Source organism: Neofelis nebulosa, chromosome 13, assembly GCF_028018385.1.
Source record: "Neofelis nebulosa isolate mNeoNeb1 chromosome 13, mNeoNeb1.pri, whole genome shotgun sequence".
Lineage (NCBI taxonomy): Eukaryota > Metazoa > Chordata > Mammalia > Carnivora > Felidae > Neofelis > Neofelis nebulosa.
In genome coordinates, this window is record NC_080794.1 from 23,626,565 (window position 1) to 23,641,321 (window position 14,757).

Consider the following 14,757-nt stretch of genomic DNA (forward strand, 5'->3'; position numbering starts at 1 on the left):
GGCTGGCGGGCTCTTGAGGGCCATAGGAGCCCGCATGCGCTGTGGAGGGCGAGGGAGGTGCCCTTCTGAGCATCTGGGTTCTCCCTTGCTAGAAGTCTTCCACCTACGAAGATGTCGCCCTGGGGCCCCTGTTTCTCCGAAGACCGTCCCGATCGAGGCAGGTGAGTTCTGGTGGACCCAGCGCCGCTCGGACTCCGCAGAGGCCACAGTGCCAGCCGTGAGAGGCCGGGTGGCTCGAGGCGCCCTGGTTCTGCTCACTTGTGGGACAGCATTTGGCCACCCTCGGGAGGAAGGCCGGCCTGTCCGTGTGGACGCCCGCAGGCTCCCGTGAGTCAGTCGTGGTGGCCGCTCTGTGGCGGCGGGATGGTGTGGGGGGTGCCTCCCGTGGCAGTGCTGGCTTAACCGCTCGGCAGGCAGTAAGGGCCCTTCTCACTGCAGGTAGTGGCTTCTGGGAGGTTCTCCGGGTGCCCGCCTCAGCCGCGGCTGTCCTGTAAGGAGTGTGCCGCCCGCCCTCGCAGAGGCTGTCGGAGACCTTCCCGCCTTGTCCGTCCCCTGACCCCACACAGGCTGCACACGTTCTGTCCCCCGAGGCGGCTGCCACGAACAGAGGCCGCCTTAGGCCCTTGCGTCCTGTGGGCCAGGCCCTAGAGAGTCTGGTGAGCTGGGGAAACCCTATAGAATTTGGGAAGTTGACGAGAAGAAGGGGACAGTGTCCTTTGTTCCCTGGTCAGTGTTTCTCAGACTCGGTGGTGTCGGGACACTTGGACATCAGGGGATTATTGAGGGCCCCAGAGAGCCTTCGAGTGTGGGGGTTGTGTCTCTGGATCTCTACTGTGGTGAGATTAAACCGAGAATTGAAGCGGGCACCTGGGTGGCTCTCTGTGTTAAGGGTCCGACTCTGGCTCAGGTGGTGATCTCACAGTTGATGGTTTAGAGCCCCATGTAGGGCTCTGTGCTGCCAGCTGCCAGCCTGGACTTGTCTCAGATTCTCTGTGTCCCTCTCCCTCTGCCCCTCCCCTTCACGTGCCCTGCGTCTCTCTCTCAAAAACAAACATTAAGGAAACCAAACCAAATCCCAGCATCTCAGATGTGATGAACTCACTTAAAGACAATAAATTAGGACAGATTAACGTACTCATACCTTTCGTGCAAAACATACGTACATTTTCAGGACAACACTGTGTAGAAGCGTGGCATTTGCTTAGTGCAAGATCTTTATTGTTCCAGCTGCTTCTGCATTCAGTGTCTTGTGGCCAATGATGTTTAGGAAGGCGATGTGGACTCCCCCAGATGAACAGCTTGAGGCGACTAGGGTGTGGCGGTAGCTCCTCTGGCTTCTGGATGCCCTTTCCTGACTCTGCACTCAGATGGGTAGGGCTTCCTTGCTTCTCTTGGGGGTTAGCTGCCCGCATAGAGCGGCCTAGTTGTGTGGCACGCGGTGGACGTTTGGAACATCCTAGGCCACTACTTTCAGCTGATCTTCCATATTTTTCACTCAGCGAACACATTCTTGGAACCACCACCTGGATGAAGAAATGGAACCTTACCGTGCTTCCTACCTCCTACTGACTCCCACCGAACGTCCCCCAAAGGTAACCACGGTCTTGACTTTCACCAGCGATTGCTTTGGCCTGTTCTTCGCTTCATGTTGAGCCAACCCTTGAGCGCTGTGTGTGCGCAATGCACCTGCTTTCCTTGTGTGGCTGTGCTGGTCCTCCCCTGCTGTCGAAGGCCCAGTGTGTGAGCACAGCACGGTTTATTGTTTCTGCTGTGGCTGCTCCGGTTTGTGCAGAGGCTGCCTGCAGATCCACATGCATCGTATTGGGTTGCCTTGGAGGAGCAGGGCGTGAGTGGTGGCACGTGTCTGTTCCCCACGAGCAACAGCGTGCGGGAGCTCGGGGCTGGCCGATGCCTGGTATTGCCTCTTCTCGTGTGTTAGCTGGTTGCTGGGGCTCAGGTGCTGGGAGGTATGGTGTGTTCGTGGGACCCGCCCCTGTGTGTGTCTTGGCCACTTACATGTTTCTTTTGAGAAATAATTGCCTTTTGGAAGCCACTTTGTGATTAGGTTGTGTGTTTTGGTTTTTGTTGATTAGAATGAGTTCTTTCTATGTGTGTGGAATACATCTGTGAATGGCACAGCTTTTCACATTCTTGTGTACGTCTGCCTTACGTTCTCTGTGTTGCCTTGTGGTAAGTTTCTTTGGTTTCTATCCAATAGTATAACCATTTGTATGTTTCTTGCCTTGGATTGGCTAGGGCCTCCAGTACTGTGTTGAAGGGAAGTGGTGAGAGTAGGTGTCCTTGTCTCCTCCCAGATACGAGAGAGAAGGGTTTCATAATTTTTTGTATACTTAATATTTTTTAAAGTTTGTTTCTTTCTTTATTGATTTAGAGAGCATGCATGGGAAGGGGAGTGGGAGGGGGGAAAGCGAGTGGATCCCAAGCAGACTCCGCACTGTCAGCAGAGTCTGATGCCAGGCTTGAACTCATGAACCGTGAGATCATGGCCTGAGCTGAAATCAAGAGTCAGACGCTTCACCGACTAGAAGCCACCCAGGTGTCCCAAAGAGTTCAGTATTTTACCACTACATGTGACACTTACCGTGGCATTACTGGTAGATAGTTGTATCAAAACATGAAAATTCTCCTCTGTTTTTAGTTTGCTCTGATTTTTTAACAATCATCAAAGAAAGAATAATACTAAATTTTCTGAAATGTGTTTTGTGCATCTTTGGGGACAAGTGATTTGTGTAATGTGGTTTAACTGAAAACAACTTTTGCCCTTCTAGATTAATCCAAACCTGATATCTATGCATTCTCTTTGCACTGGATTCCATTTGTAAATAGTGTGCTTTACATTCTTGCATGTGTATTCAAGAGAGAGGTGGGTGTTCCCTTGCACCCTCTTGTGCCGTCCTTGCTGGGGTTTGGGTTTAAGGTCGTGCTGGCCTCCTAAAACAACGTAGGAAGAAGCACTCCTTGTGCTTTCCCAGAAGAGTTTTTGTATGTGTTCTTTTCTTTTGGGAAGAAGTGCTAGGCCAACAGCTGGTGTAGGGTTTTCCTTGTGAGAAGGGTTTTCATTGCAGATTCCTTTCTTAAATGGAAATAGGAATTTTCTGATTTCCCATATCTTCTTGTGTCTATTTAGATAAGGCATTTTGTTTTCTAGGAGTTTGCTCAGACCTCCCAGACTTTCCAAGGAATAAGTTTCAACTGGTTTCTAAAACCCCCCTATCTGCAGCATCTGGTGTGATATTTGCTTTAGAACTTCTTGATATTGGTACTTTGTGCTTTGTTTCTTTTTCATAGAACCAACTTGGGCTTTTTTGATTTCTGTGATTTACTATTTGTTTCCTGCAGCACTGATTTCTGCCCTTTTGTTTTCCATCTACTTGGTGATTGTTTGCTGTCCCATCTGGTAGTTCTTGAACTAAATCCTTCATTTGATTTTTAGCCTTTGTTCCTTTCCAGTATGTGTATTGTATTTACTTGCTTATTAGTGTGTTGATTCATTTCAGAAGGAGAGCATGAGCAGGGCAGAGGGTCAGAGGGAGAGAGAGAGAGAGAGAGAGAGAGAGACAGAGAGAGAGAGAGAAAGAGAGAGAGTCTCGAGCAGGCTCCTCACTCCGTGTGGAGCCAGGCTGGGGATCGATCTTGTGGCCGTGGGATCATACCCTGAGCCAAAATCAAGAGTTGGTCACCAAGCAACTGAGCTATCCTATGATATATGTATTCTAAAGCTATGAGTCTCCCTTTAAGCACACCTTTCCTGATCTCACAAGTTTTGATAAGCCAAATGTTTATTATCTTTTATGTGAAACTATTTCCTAACTTTCATTGTGGCATCTTTTTCTTAATTCATCACAGTGTTTAGGAGCATAACACATCTTGATGTTTCGGGGGATTTTCTCGTTCTCTTTGTGCGGATTTCTAGCTTAATTCCATGAAGGTATCTGTCTCAGTGTTTTGGGGTGGTTGTAACAAAATACCATAGACTGGCTGCCTAATAAGAAACAGAAACTTCTTTCCTGCAGTTGAGGAGACTGGCAAGTTCTCAAGATCAAGGCATCTGCAGATTCTGAGTCAGGGGAGAGTCAGCTTCCTGGTTCATCGACAGCCTGCTTCTCCCTGTCCTCCTGTGGTGGCAGGGGTGACAGTGCTCTCTCAGCCGCCCATGACTGGTCATCACCGGAAGTCTCCCTGTCTTTCTCCCATCACTTTGGGCGTGATGAATTGTTGCGGGAAATGAACTGTGAATCTAATGGTATCCGTCAATATGCCCTGCCGTATTTCAGTCCTTTGTGATGAGCTGACTTTCCTAATGGCCTGGCATATATTCGTTTTCATGAACTGTTCCTTGGGCACGTGAAAATAATGTGTATTGGGGGAATGCAGTAGTCTCTATTTATAGGTTAGATGAAGTTTGTTAATGACAGAATTCAGATTTTAGTAACCACTTGAAACCAAGTAAGGAATAGGCGAGAATGAGTTTAATAATATAACTAACAGGCATATCCAAAATATCATTTCAGTGTATAGCCGGCGTGAGAAAAAATTATATATGATTTTGAATTCTCTTTTTTCACGTTGTCTTTAAAATGTGGTGTGCATTTTATACTTTGCACACGTCGCGCTTTGAGGAGCCGCGGTTCAAGTACTTGCAATAAAGCATGTGACCCCATATTGGACAGCCCCGTCACACTGCCTTGAGTTTTCTGTTGTCGTCAGTTCTGTCAGATACTGAGAGATGTATCGTCAAGTCTCCCATCGTGCTTATGGATGTGGCTCTTTTTCCTTTTCTATGTTTGTCAATTTTTCTGTATTTTGAGATGGCGTTATTAGGTCTATGCAAGTTTAGAAGTTTTGTTCTCTTGGTAGATGGAACTTCCATCGCGAAATGTTCCTCTTTGTCTCTAGTAGAGCTTTTTGCTGTAGAGGTTACTTTATTGGGTGGTCCTGGTGGCCACATCAGTTTTCTGTTCGGTAGAGTTTGTCTGGGGATCTTTTACTTCCACCTGTCTGTGATCTTACGTTTTAAGGTATACCTTTGTGACCAGGGTATGGTAAGTTTCCTTCTAACGCATTTGAGAGTCAACCTTTTGCTTGCAGTATTTGTGCACACGTAATGACTGATATGTTAGTTTACACGTACCGTATTATTAGTTTCTTCTTTGTCCCAGCTGTTCTGTCTTCCTTTGGTCTCTAGCCTTCGTTTAGAAGCAGGAAGGAGTTTTTAATTGTACACTGATCTGTTAGGTTAATTGGAGTGTATCTATTTCTATCTATTTCAGAAATAGAATGTATCTATTTCTATTTCTGGAATGTATATCTATTTCAGGTGCATTTTAAACTGACCCCTGCCTGATTCAGGACTTGTACTGCTTCCCTGACACTGCTCTCTCCTTTTATCTTTTCTTTTTTTTTAAGATTTATTTGTTTTTTGAGAGAGACATAATACAATCGGGTGAGGGGCAGAGCAGAAAGGAAGACACAGAATGTGAAGCGGGTTCCAGGCTCTGAGTCATCAGCACAGAGTCTGACACGGGTCTCCAACTCACACACACCGTGAGATCTTGACCTGAGCCAAAGTCGGACACTCAACTGACTGAGCTACCCAGGCGCCCCTGCTCTTTTCTTTGACACTTGAACCAGACTGAACTCCTCTTCACCTTTTGTTGGGTGATATTTTTACGTTTTAGATGGATTTGGCATTGTTGTCATTGTTTCGTGCACTTAATGCTTGTTAAGTTTTGTTCTCATAGTTACCCTTTCTGTTGTGATGTTGTTCTGCAAGCCTTGTTTTTTCATATTTCTTTCAGAGACTACATTTCTTTTCTGCAACAAGCTGCTTTAATATTGATTTTAGTTTGTGTCTGTAGTTGATGTGTAGTCATGGTTTTTGTGTGTGCGTGTGTGTGTGTGTATGTGTGTGTGTGTTGTTTTTGTTTGTTGTTCAGTTTTTATTTTTGTTTTTGCTTCTGTTTTGCCTGAAAAACATCTTTACTTTGCCTTCACTGTGAAGAATGTTTCTGTTAGGTAAAGACTTCCAGGTTGGTGGCTATTTTAGTTCACCTTTCATACATGCCAATCCATCATCTGGCTTCATTTGCTTTTCTTGAAGAGTCAGCTGGTAGTGTTGTTGTTGTCCCATGGAAGGCGGTCTCTTTGTCCTCTCAAGACTGTTAACATGTTTTTGCCTGAGGTGTTCCTTGTGGAGTCACTCTCTTGGTTCTTTTATCAGTTTTGATTCTTATCTTTGTAGTGAAGTGGTACTACCCATTCTGTGTTTCCTCTACTTTGTGGGCTCCTATTGGACCTTTGTACCATATCTTCTGTGTCTTTTGGGCTTGTGTATTTTCTTGACGTTTTCTCTGTGTATGGTCTAGATATATTTTTACCTACCTATCTTTCAGTTCACTGAGGCTATTCACCTGTGTCTAGTCTGATGTGAAGCCCACGGACTGAGTTCTTAATGCCATTAACAAGATTTTTTAGTCTTTTAATTATGTTGGAGAGCTAGATAGAGTGGGAGCAAGGGAAGAACAGAGAGAGAGGGAGACATAGATGCCGAAGCAGGCTCTAGGCTCTGCACTGTCAGCACAGAGCCCAACGCGGGGCTCAAACTCCCGAATCATGAGATCATGACCTGAGCTAAAGTCAGATGCTTAACCAACTAAGCCACTCAGGCACCTGGAGATCGTAATTTTAGCTCCGATAATTTGCAGTTTGAGAATCTGTTTTGAGTCTCTGAAAAGTTCCCATTTGTCAAGAATGGTTTTTAGACAGTTGACTTTTGCATGCAGTAACTCCAGTCTATGTGTCTCCTCTTGGTCTGTTTCTCTTCTTTCTTCTTTGGGTCGATATGATGTAAAACTTTTTTTTTTTTTTTTAATGTTTATCTATTTATTTTGAGGGAGAAAGAAAGTGAGAGCAGGGGTGGGGGTAGAGGATGGGGGAGAGAGAGACACTCTTGAGCAGATGCTCTTTTCTGTCAGTAGAGAACCCAACCCAGGGCTCAAACTCACAAACGTGAGCCGAAACCAAGTGTTGGTCACTTAAACGAGTAGACTGAGCTATCCAGGTGTGTCTCTTTTTTTGTTTGCTTGTTTGTTTCTTTCCTTTTCTTATTAAAAGAATTTTTTTTGTTAATATAATTTACTTTTGAGAGGGAGAGAGAGGTAGAGACAAAACTTGAGCAGGGGAGGGGGAGACAAAGTGGGAGACACAGAATCCAAAGCATGGTCCAGGCTCTTGACTATCACCACAGAGCCTGACGCGGGACTCAAACCATAAAGTGTCAGATCATGACATGAACCAAAGTGGGATGCTTCCCCGACTGAGCCACCCAGGCATTCCTTTCATTTCCTTGCCTTGCTTTGCCTTGCCTTGCCTTGCCTTTCCCTTCCTTTCCTTGCCTTGCCTTGCCTTGCCTTTCCTTGCTTTGTCTTGCCTTGCCTTGCCTTGCCTTTCCTATCCTCCCCTTTCCTTTCCTTTCCTTTCCTTTCCTTTCTTTTCCTTTCCTTTCCTTTCGTTTCCTTGCCTTTCCTTTCCTTTCCATTTTTTTCTTTTCTTTTCTTTTCTTTTCTTTTCTTCTTTTTTCTTTTCTTTTCCTTTCTTTTCTTTTCTTTTCTTCCTTTTTCTTTTCTTTTTTCTTTTTTTTTTCTTTTCTGTTCTTTTCTGTATTTTTTGGTCTTGCCTTATCTTGTCTCTTCATTTCTTCTTTGTTTTTATTTTTGTGCTGGACTGTATGGAGAAGCATAGAGGCTCTTCGTGGGCTTTTATTCCTTCAGCATTTCATCCCACACACCCCGAGTGTGGCGGTTATTGGTCCCACTCAGGCGTGAGTGAGTTGAGACTGGGGCTCAGTCTTTGTAAGGTGCAGTGTGAGCTGGGCTCACGCTGTCCCCCACCCCCGTGTAGACCTCCAGGGTCTCCATTTGGAGGCCTGGAGTATTTCCGAGACCCGTCCTTGATGCTAGGTCCCAAAGCCCAGTTATTTCCTCCACAGCACAATGAGATGATGGAAGAGTCAGCTTCTCAGGCAGTGCTTGCCGAGTGCTGGGCTCATTTTCTGTGCCTCCCTGTGCTGTCCAGAGCTCGGTTAGCTGCGACTTTCTGCTTGCCTTTCTGTTAGGTTTCCTTTGCAGCTCGTTGGTATATTGCCTGCAATGCCTGAGGAAATTCAGAATCCTCACATGTCTTGAGGGAGAGAGAGGACTCTGAACATTAGAGTTGGCTCAGCGGGCTTCCCTTTTGTTGGGGTCTCAGTCCTTCCAGTTGTGACTGCCTCAGGGTCTCCTTGATGCCTTCAAACATGCTTCAAATTGAATTCATTTTTCCTAGTTCATGATGTGTTGATTAGCAGGCTACTCACATGTATAAGAGCAAGCCAGGGAAGACTGAGAAGTCATAGTAAACATTTTGGTCATCAGCATTTGTTACAGGAGAAAACAAAACCCAATAGTCCTTGCCTAGTACCCGTCATTCTTCTAAAATGACCATCCAGTTTGCGCACGCTCACCCAGCGTCCATGGAGTGGTGATGGTGTCAGCCTCCCAGCTCCCTATCCCCACCGCCATGGCCGCCCTCCTCCCCTGTCAGGTGCCTGCCCAGGGCAGGCTTTGTGGTGACGGGCTGGCTATGGCAGGGCTTGATGGTTTTCCCAGAGTTTTTTGTAACGTCCCTTGGCATCTTCCTGACTTTCATGACGTTCCCTCTGTGGCGGTTCTCTTTGGTAGCATTGACTGTCCTTCTTGTCAAGTGCCTGTGTCATGAGCCTCACAGGTCCTCGTGGCCCCTGGTCTGCAGGCTGACTTAGACCCGCTGCGCTCCGGAGCGAGTGAGCCGCCAAGACACGTTTGGTGGTGACCCGTGGGGTTCTGGGTGGCCAGGACATTGTCCAATGCCAAAGAACTTTAGAGGACAGTCCCTTGCTTTCAGCGTACTTCCTGAGTTGAGGGACAGAGCCGGGATGGAACTGGTCCAGGGCAAGGGCTCTGGTTGTGCAGCCAGACCACTGGCCACTGGCACTTGTTGCCTTCAGGACCCTGGGGTGAGCTTCCTACACAGGGCCAGCCGCCCTGATCACATCCCCGCCTGTGTCCGCTCAGTCGGTAGCTGCTTCACCCCTTCCTACCCAACATCTTGGTGCTCACTTGTCTTTCTCGTGAATAAATGTCGTTTGTGGCATTTTCCCCCCGACAGGGCATCTCCTTCTGCGTGAAAAACCTGTGCAAGCAGCCATGGTCTCCTCAACTGATTTTCTTGGGTTTTCCCTTTTTGTCTTGGAGTGGTTGACATGCGGTGGATGGTGGTTCCTGCTTCTCTGCAATCTTCTCTGGGGCGTCTGGGAAACCGTGTGCTTCCTCTTCGTGGTAGAAGCTGCTTCTCCTATCATCATGACCATTTGAAAAGCCAAACCCCTTTCTAAATTCACCAAGATATCCTGTGCCTGCATTGAAATGTGCCAGTTTTCGATCCTTCCCTTCCTTCTGCCTTACGTCGTGATATCAGGTCTTCACTTGTCTTGCAGTTTGAGTTGAGTCTGCAGGTGTGCCCGTCTCACAGCAGTCCTACATCCACAGAGATGCCACATCTTCCACACGAGACACAAAGATGTCTCACACATAGCACCAGGTTTTTGCATGTGCTGGGGTAGCCGCAGCGAGAGCTTCGAGAATTCCCCTTTCCTTGTGCCTCCATGGTCCTCACGCAGTCCGGCTGGCAGCTGCAGCTGTGGACCTCAGTACATGTCAGGCCATTCAGCCTTTCCTTGTCATACCATGAGTCTTCTCTACATCGCGGGAGCACGTCCAGCATCCCTGGGGACACTTCAAACGGGTCCCAAGGTGTAAATAAGGTTCGTGGCATTGCCCTTAACAGGGTGAAAATGACGCAGGAACCCTGAGAAATCACTTTTCTTCTGGTGCTTGATTTACTGGAGAAAGGAAGTGCTTACCAAGAGCTGAAAGCAGATTCGTGCAACACTTGAGGTGACCTCAATAGCAACAGGAAGTGGTGCACACTTCCCCCAGAGGACAGCGTCTGCTACAGCTCGTGTTATGCGGTTAGGACTTAATCCTGCGTCTCCACATTTGTTTGCCTTTCTCTTGACTGCAGATGGCACCAGGTAGGTACGGTCAGTTTCTGTGTGCAAAATGATACGTTTTATCTTGTTAGAGTAGGTTTGTGTATGTTTTCGGATAGGAAATGCTATAATAGCCTAGTATCTGCGTTTATTTCATGCACCCGTGGCCTCCCTTTTACTTACTATCTTTGATATTTCGTAGCTGCTCAGCTCATCTGTCAGTCTTTCCAAATGTCACACATCTCCAGAAAAGTTTCCAATGTATTTATTGGAACAAAAATCGCCACATAAAAATGGGCCTGCACAGTCCTACATCAAGGATCAGATAGGCGTCTGTGGGTTCACCTTGTCAAATCAGATTGCAAGGAACGTGTTCAGTTCTGTGGTAACATTCCCGTTGATTTGGAAAGGGTTAATTTACGAAGGAACTTGAAGTATGTCACCAGTTTGTCCTTGGATTTTCTAGAATGGCTGAAATCAACCACTCTCTTTATTTGGAATGTCAGTTTTTAAGCGAACCTTTATGCCCTCATTTGTCCTACAGAGACAAAAGCTCTGGGGCGCCTGGGTGTCTCCGGGCGTTAAACGTCTGACTCTTGGTTTAGCTCAGGTCATGATGTCCTGGTTCACGGATTGAGCCTTGCACCAGGCTCTGCGCTCGACTGACTGGAGAGTGTGCGTCCACCTCCTTGGAGCCCATCTGTACGCCATGTCCTGGGCGGGCGCTCGGTATTGGCGGGAGAGAAACCCCATGCGGGGTGGTGGGCCCTGGCATCACTCTCCTCAGAGACCCTTCATCCATAATATTTCCTGCTTGACTAAAGAAATAAGTCTTAAACTCTCCCTATCGACAAGAGTCCTACCATCATTTTTGAAAAGCCCATTTGGTATGGTTGACTTGACTGAGACAGGGGTCCAGGCTAAGACAGCAGCTTTTGAGTACCGTCAGCCTTTCCCTGCTGCCGCTCCACAAGCCTGCTTGCCAGACGAGGCCAGAGGCTGGGGATGGGCAGCAGGCTTCTCGGCCTGTTGCTCCCGAGTCAGCAGAGCTCCTGAGTCCTAGACCTGCCAGGCACCTGCAAACGTCTGTCCCCTTGAGTGTCGGTCCCTCCGAAAATCCCCGGGACTCCTGTGGGTGGTGAGGAGGGGACTGGTGTGTGTGATGCTACTTGAGGGTGGTGGGTGCTGGGACTCTGGAGGGCCACGGAGGCCTGGTGTGCTCTGGTAAAGACCCCCTGTGTCTCTCCACTTTTGTCCCCTCTCCGACCCTAGGAGTGTGCAGCTCTCGCTGCAGAGCTCCACACCTGCAGGGAGCAGCTCGTGCAGAGAGAGGAGGAGATCGCCAACCTGAAGGCGGAGAGAAACAACACCAGGGTCAGTAGGTGCACTGCCAGGGTCTTTCAACACAGCACACCATTCACTCCCTTTGTCTACATGTCCCCATGGAGTTGGCTGGGACCTATTGTTCTCAAACCTTGTTTGATCCGTGAGGAGGAGTGAGGCTATTTTAACACATTCGAGGGGATGGCTCCCTACCAGGGCACTGAATTGAAGGGATTCAGACTTGATTTTGCATTTGGTGAACTTGAGGCCTGGAATTGAAGGTGTTCTTGAAACACGCTTTTCCTTTTGCCTCTCCCGCCAGCTACTGCTGGAACATTTAGAGTTCCTCATCTCCAGGCACGAGAGATCTCTCAGGAGAACATTGGTGAGGCGACAGGCGAAGACTCAGGCCGGCATGTCCAGTGAGGTGGAGATGCTCAAGGTCCTGAACTCCATATTGGACAACGACAAAACGGAGGATGAAATGGTGTGCCTTGCCATGGCGGTTCTCAATTTGTGCACATGCTGTGTGTTATAGGCACACTTTGTGTGTTTGTGTGACTTGAGTTTCCTTTTCATCTTCTTGAATTCTTGTAAGAAGACAGGTCTGTATGGTTAAAAAGCAGTAGTTGGTGGAAATGTGTGTATCGATTGGCTAGTACAAATTACATAATGTAATTTATTTCAGGGAAGATTTGTCTCCAATGTTAAATTGAAAGCTGTTAACAAGCAAGTTTGTGAACAGGAGCATCCGTGAAAAAACTTACCAGCATTCTGTCATGTTATTTGAGGCAAAGGGGATCTTAGGGTAACTGTACAGTAAGGCCTAGTGAAACACCTCTGTGTACAAGCTCAATCCCTTTGTTTCCAGGTAAGAGAGCAGTTACGTGTGGCACTGGAGAAGTGTAGTTTCGTAGAAGAATTAGAGGCCACACGCAGAGTTCAGCTGCAGACCTCATGACAGGATTTGATTGGAGGGGGTTTCCTTTTTATCCATTGTTTTAAAAACAACATATGAAGACTAGCAGTGGGGGCCGTCACATGTTGCTTCCCTTTCTGGCTTTCAAAGGTGCAGAGCCAGATGAAAGAGCTCCTGGCTACCCTGTGCACTCTCGTGGCCAAGCTGGAAGAGGAGCTAGACATCTCAACGAAGGACCTCATCCTTTCTCAAGCAATGAACACCATATTACAAAGAGATGTCCATGAAGTGAGTGTCGGATGAAATGGCCACACCGTCGTCTAGCCAAACGTGGGGTGTTTGGTTCGGTCATTGCCCAGTGTGTCCTTCGTCTCCCACGGGTTTTGAACGTTTGGAGTTGGGTAGAAGTAGCAGCAGAACGGGACGTGACTCCGGGGCCTGGGCGGGCTGCCTCCCCGTCTGCGCGGTGGAATCTGTCCTCCCTGGGCTCTCCCCTGCCGAGGCCTGGCGGGCAGGTGGCGGAGTGCCCTCGGGTGTGGAGTGTGGGCCACCTGAGCTTGGCCCATGCCATGCTCTCGGTCCGTTTTGGGAACACACTTGGCACGTGGGAAGAAGCGTGGTGCTGCCAGGTCGCTGCCGGGGGCACGACCGTGCGAGGGCGGCTCTCCCGAGGGGCCGTCACGGCCGCCTCTGCCGCCCTGCCCTCCTCCCAGGGGTTCCGTGCTCCTGGTCGTGGCGGTCAGAGTGAGCGAGGGGCAGCCCGCTGGTCCCAGTGTAAGGTCATGGAGGAGTGCGGCCGCTTCTGCACGTGTGGTCGTCATGGATGGGAATCTGATCCTTGTCACAGAAACTAGTAAGGGTGGGATGGTTGCTCTGTGCCTCCTCCTGTCCCTGTGAGCTGCCCTTTGTGGACAGTCCCCGCACACCCCACCCCCAGCCCGTCAATGCCACCTCGGGAAGACCCTGTCAGACCCTGTCAGACCCACGTGTACGTGCACGAGCAGTCTGTTTAGTACCTTAGTGTGGGTGAGGCCGTGTCCGAATTTAAAACAAAAGTATTTGCAGAAATTATATAACCCATTCAGTGAAGTTGTTGTTTGGCAAAGGTGGGGGGAGACCCCGCAGCAGAGTTCAATATGCAGAGAGTTTAGAAAATCATTTCTTAGGACTCATCACTTTCACTCTTGAGACTGCTGACATAAATTGCTTAGTAAACACAGAGGGCTGGAAGAGGAATCTCTCGGGTGGTGGACAAGAAAGGCAGGGCAGGACGGTCTGGTTCCATTTGCAGTGTCAGATACCATGGGATACAATGTTGTTATAGGGTTAGGCTATAGAAGATGACTTCCAGTTATATGCAAGGTGGAGTTTGGCTTCCTTTTGTTAACACTGCTGCTTCAACTTTGTGGGAATTGGATGAGATTTCCTCCACCTTTTCCCCGGGGAAAGGATGGTGTCTCATGGTGCGTGCCTCCAGAGGCAAGTCGCTGTTCTGTGGAAAGCTCAACGGTGTCCGGAGGCAACCGAGGTTGTGACTTGCGGGAGATTTTATTATCCGTTTGTCTTTGAACACATGGGGAAGAATAAGCCTGGGTACCTGGCCAGAATCCCGAGCAGCCTCCGCACTGTCGGCACAGAGCCTGACGCGGGGCACCAGCTCACAAAGCGTCACCGGCTGAGCCACCCAGGTGCCCCGAGGATTCTACTTTTCTGTTTGTTTGGGAAATGAGGATTTCGCCCGGTTTTTGTGTCTGGAGTGTGTTAATGTGTCGTAAGCTAATTCCTTCCCTGTTTTCCCTCTGAAATACCTGCTGTAGACCATGGCCCAGAAGGAAGACATGCAAGAGAGGATCACTACCCTTGAGAAGCGTTGCATCAGGGCACAGCAGGAAGCCACCTCTCTGCCCGACCTCAAGGATAAACTTGAAAACGAGATCACAAAGAAGGACTCTCTGCATCGACAGGTCGTTGGTTTCGTTGTACTACATTCCACTTTTATTAATTACAAGTCAGGTTAAGGACCAACTGTCAATGTCAGGGTTTTAGGATCTTAGAATCTTGTGTTGACCAGTGGGGTTACTTCAACGTCCAGGGTTTAATTCTTTCGAATTTTATGGAAGCATGTTATGGGGCTACCCTCCTTGATTCCTTCTTTGTCTTGTCTTACATGCACATTACTCTGTTGCCTGTTAGCACTGTTTCCAAAGGAACAGGGAGTGGCCGGGAATGTGTAGGCAGCTGGCCATTTTGGTTAGTACCTGAGATCGGGGGGTGGGGTGGAATGGCAGGTGCAGAAGCACACTCTGGAGTGAGGATGTGAGACCCTGTGTTTTGGGAAGCCGCACGGCTCTTCCTTGGTTGTCTCAGGTCATCCGGCATTGAACAGGAAAACCGCATCCAGCTTCTTGGAAACATAGTGAGTTTGCCT

General features: G+C 48.3%; 1 long non-coding RNA gene and 1 pseudogene across 1 annotated transcript; both read left to right on the top strand.

The window, feature by feature from the left end:
* LOC131492406 (src substrate cortactin-like) overlaps positions 1–14,757 on the top strand; it is a 112,271-nt pseudogene that overhangs the window by 61,191 nt on the left and 36,323 nt on the right.
* On the top strand, positions 89–11,829 carry LOC131492664 (uncharacterized). The gene is made up of 5 exons (XR_009252225.1): positions 89–161; positions 439–656; positions 1,500–1,592; positions 11,360–11,461; positions 11,733–11,829. It is a non-coding gene; the product is annotated as an uncharacterized LOC131492664 (long non-coding RNA).